Genomic DNA, 5,403 nt, shown 5'->3' on the forward strand with positions numbered 1-5,403 from the left:
ATATATATATATATATATATATTAATTATTATTAATTTATACTGTATATTTATCTGCAATCCATAACTTATTTGGGTAAAATAAACCAAAATTTTGTTATTGGGCATGTACCTAAAAATCAGTGTTGGAAACTGTCTGCCTACTTTCCCCTGATTTACAACGTTAAGCTTATAATAGTGATTGGTACTGTATATTGAGCTGTACGCTTTTGTGTGAAATTTAACATCGGTTGACATCAACCCATATGAAGATAAATACATAAAGTAACCTGCAATTTCATTTTTCAAACAGAGATGTCGACAGAGATGCAAAAGTAAAAAATTGCAGTTTCAAAAATATTACAAATATGTATCCATTTTGGCTTGGTTTCATACACTTTTAATTGACTTTTAGTTACAGTTAATTTAATTGAAAGAATTAAGCTGCTGAATGACACCTTATTATAGTATATAAAGAAAAGTAAAGAGCTGCAAATCCTTAAAAAAAATATTTATCATTTTTTATATTATTATATTATTTCATGTACTCCCTGTCATCATATCATTCCAACACATTCTTTCTTTGTTGTAAAGTCCATGGTGTCTGCCTCTGTACTGCCATCTTGTTACTCTTAATAGGTTAGGAGACCTCTTCAGCTCTCTTAAATAATTTAGGAGCTGAGACCTAGTCTTAACACTTATAAACCTTTATGAATCACTATTATTCTTAAGTGTAAGAATAAGAGTAAAATTACGTCATTCTTAGAATTTTGACACACTTAAGAGTACAATTTTACTCTGAGTAGGTTTGTAACATTCCATGTTTTCTATATACGCCTGGGCGGTCATGGCGGACGCTGCGACACGAGGGGTGGTTGCATTTGCGTCTATGCTTAAACGATCTCGTCTGAAACCTGAGATATATAACACTGTTGACGGCAAAGTTATTGTTGAGGATGAATTTCTCAATTTTCTTGCTGTTAAAATTAAGACTAAGCCAGGATGAAATTGTCCTGCTGGCTGCAAAGACGTTTGATTCTGATTGGATTGAGGCTTCAAAGAAGGTACTGTTTGAATTATGTCCTACAACTCAACGGAATATTTCTCATAAAGGGCCACAGAAAGACATTAATAACATAAAAAGCTGCCTTAAAGTGATGAATGAATGCGGCGAAGATATCCCACGATTTGTTTCACATTATTTGGATGAGTTGCCGCCAGTGTCCTTTGATAGTATTGATGTCTCAAGTTTGCTTGGAAGAATGGAGCAGCTGAGTGTTGAGCTTAGCTCTATGAAACACGCACTGGAACTACATGTTAATGTGGGTGAAGATCTACGAGCTATTACGGTGGATATTAACCGAAGAGTGTGTGCACTGGAGCAATCGACGGAGTCGACACAAGGTGGTGGTCCGGTGGTGTCGGCAGCAACGGTCAGAGCTACACGGATTGTGAGTACGGCACTTGGGGCCGCATCCGCGGAAATTTTGGAGACGGGCATTGGAGAAGGAGCTGCGGTGGCGAGGTCCTTATCTTTGAATGCTCAGAGAGTGGAAAGTGCTGTGACAATGGAGGGAGGTACAGGAGTGACAACTTCCTCAGATTCTCCGAAGTGGAGTCGGGTAGTAAAAAAGGGTCGTCGACAAGGTGTTGAGAATCCTGCTGTCGCTAAATCAAGGTCGCTTCCTGTTATTCTCAGGCAGAAAAAGAAGTCAGGTAATGTCATGTCTGTTGTTGGTTCTGGAGCTGTGGCCAACATCAGAATGGTTAAGACCAAACTGGTGAGTGTTTTTGCCTCCAAGTTTACACCTGACTTAGATGCCTTGACTTTGTCTGAATATTTGAAAGAAAAACTTGGTCGCGATGTTGTTTGTTTGAAGATTGAAACTGTGCAAAGCAGATACAGTTCATTTAAAGTATCTGCTGAATGTAATGAAGTCAGTGAAATGTATGACCCGCAGCTCTGGCCTGAAGGGGCTCTTGTTAGACGCTATTATGAGCCGCGTAGAGTGGGAGTCATTGGGTCTAATTCTGCACCAGTCGCTGGGGAAAGAGTGAGCACTCAGGGAGTATAAACAAGTATTGGAGCCACCATGGACATTCGGGTTGTCTCATACAACTGTCATGGTCTGCGTGTGGGCCAGAGTGATGGGGATAAAGCTCGCCGTATGGTTGTGGACAGCCTCTTGGAGAACTGTGATATTTTATGCCTGCAAGAGACTTTTTTGGCAATACAGGATTTGGATAAATTGAATTCTTTTAACGATAACTTTAATGGTGCTGGTGAATCCACAACAGATTTGGGTATGGATTTAATTAAAGGTAGGATATCTGGGGGTGTAGCCATACTGTGGAAAAAAAGCTTAGACTCACTGGTAAAGGTGGTTAGACTGGATGTTAATTGGTGTATTGCAATTCAGATTACTTATCAAGATAAGCAATTTATTATTTTAAATGTGTATACACCTTACCAAAGCCGACATAATGAAGATGAGTATTTAAATAGATTAGCTTTTATCAGTTCTTTTATTGAAAGTTCCGTTATCTCCAGTGTGTATGTCATAGGGGACATGAATGCGGACATTTCAGACAGAAATTCATTATTTTCTAGTCATATTGTTCAGTTTTGTCAAGAGAATAATTTCATATTGTCAAGTAAAGTGTGTTTGCCTGTAGATAGCTATACTTATGTTAGTGAGGCTTGGAACACTACGTCATGGTTGGACCATTGTATTAGTACAGCAGATGCGCATGCATCGCTGAGGGTTATGAGTATCTTATATGATGCAGTAACAACTGATCATATACCTGTGTCTGTTGTGATAAATGTTGACTACTTAATAGCGATGTCTAATAATGAAAGTTATATCAATGTAGCAAAAATGGATTGGTCAGCACTAACTAAGGAAGACCTTTTAGCCTATTTTGTGAGAACAGATAAATACCTGAGTGATATTCATTTACCGAGGGATGCAATGATGTGTAGTGATGTTAACTGTAAGGATGTAAATCATCAGAGGGATTTATGTTCAATGTATAATGATATAGTTAATGTCCTGCATGGATGTAGTAAGCCATTTTATAAATCGAAGGGTATAATGAATAAGACTAGGCCTGGATGGAGTAAGTATGTAGCTACATATCAAGCTCAAGCCCAGGAAGCTTATAAATTATGGGATATGGCAGGTAGACCCAGGCAAGGGCCAGAGCTTGAGCATAAGAAGTCCACAAATGCAAGATATAAGTATGCTATTCATTTTATTTGTAAAAATGAGCAAACTATAAGGGCTGATTCTATGGCTATGAAGCTCTTAAATTCTAATATTACTGACTTTTGGAAAGATGTCAGAACTCTTAATAGTTGCAGAGTATCTCTTCCTTGTACTGTAGATGGAGTTTCTGGGACAGAGAATATTGCAGAATTATGGAGACAACATTACTGTAGTCTTTTTAATTGCATCCAAAATGAATTATACAATGTGGGCAATTACCAAGTTAATGATCCAATAGTGATTATGTCACGTGAGGTGAATCAAGCTTTAAGTAAATTGCCTCAAAACAAAGTTAGTGGCCTAGATAATATTTCTGCTGAACAACTTAAAAATGGAAGTAAGAGGATAGCTCCTTTATTAGCTATTTGTTTTACTGGCTTTTTGATTCACAGTGTGTTACCAGATTCAATGTTGTCTGTTTTATTAGTACCAGTTATTAAAAACAAAGCTGGAAAGGTGGGTAACCTCGATAATTATAGACCTATAGCTTTAGCTAGTATCCTGTCTAAAGTGTTGGAAAAAATCCTGTTGGATAGGTTAAATGTGTTTATTAATTCTACAGACAGCCAGTTTGGATTTAAGGCTAAACATGGTACTGATCTGAGCATTTATGCATTAAAGGAAATAGTAAATAAGTATAGAGATAACAATTCTTCAGTTTTTACGTGTTTTAATGATGCGTCTAAAGCTTTTGATCGGGTTAACCATGCTAAGCTATTTTCTAAAATGAGACAAAGAGGGGTGCCAGAATATATTGTGAGAATTCTGGCCTATTGGTATGCCCACCAGTTGATGCGAGTAAAATTGGGTAATAAGGTCTCTCTGCCCCTTTTGGGGTGGGTAATGGTGTGAGACAAGGAGGGATTCTGTCCCCAGTTTTGTTTAATCTTTACATGGATGAGTTGTCTGAACGTTTGAATGTCTGTAAAACTGGTTGTATGATTGGTAATACTTTAGTGAATCATATTATGTATGCAGATGATCTTGTGGTGTTTAGTCCTAGCAGTGCTGGTCTTCAACAGCTGTTAAACTTATGTTCTGATTATGGTCTTGAACATGATATTTTATATAATCCTGATAAGAGTGTGGTTATGATATGTAGAACTAAGGAGGATAAAAGTATAAATTTCCCAGTTTTTAAGTTGAAGCTGAACGCATGACAGATGATGAGGATATTGAAAGGCAATGCCGTGTGATGTATATGCAGGGGAATATACTTCTACGTAAGTTTAGTTTCTGTTCAGATGAGGTGAAGGTGTCACTTTTTAAAGCATATTGTACAACACTTTATACTGCCCATTTGTGGTGTAATTACAGAGCATCTAGTTTACAGAAGCTGCAAGTAGCTTATAATGATGCAATGAGAATCTTATTAAGGAGACCTAGATGGCATAGTGCAAGTGAAATGTTTGTGAGTGTAAGAGTAATCACTTTTAAAGCACTGTTACGAAATCTTATGTATAGTTTTATCTGTCGGCTTAATGCTGCTAAAAATGAAATTATTGTGGGTTTATCAAATATAGGGGTTAGTACTACACGGTATCAGTCAAAGCTGTGGAGACACTGGTATTGCTGTATTTTGTAACTCTTTATGTTTGTGATGGATCCTATGGTTGTATATGTTGTTTATTTTCTATTGTTTATTATTTCTTTTTATTGCACCTTGAGTCTGTAATAAAGTTTGATTGAAAGTTTGATTGATATACATACGGGCGCTGATTTCTACACACTTTCATGGACCTAGTTTATTTTCAACAATACATACAGTAAGTCTCAGTTCTTTAGGGAGCCGTCAGCTGAGCTCTGTGAGAAATTTTGAACATTTTTGTTGATAAAGTGAGTGCTATCCATTCTTCTTTCGCCGCACAGCTCCCAGACCTGTCTTTGAATTCGCAGTCCAGTCCATTTATCTTTCACAATTTCCAACACGTTTCTTTAATGGTACTTTCTGATTTTGTTAGCAAGATGACGGCAACCACCTCGTCACTCTATGTTGTTCCAGCAGATATTCTAAAAGCAGCATTCCCAGTAATCAGCTCAAGTGTCCAACTGTTGATGAACTCATCTTTGGGCACTGGTTTGGTTCCGAACTGCTATAAGCATGCGTTTGTTCCCAGATAGCAAAATTCCTGTGGCCCAAATCCGGCCCACAC

Source organism: Triplophysa rosa, linkage group LG22, assembly GCF_024868665.1.
Source record: "Triplophysa rosa linkage group LG22, Trosa_1v2, whole genome shotgun sequence".
Classification (NCBI taxonomy): domain Eukaryota; kingdom Metazoa; phylum Chordata; class Actinopteri; order Cypriniformes; family Nemacheilidae; genus Triplophysa; species Triplophysa rosa.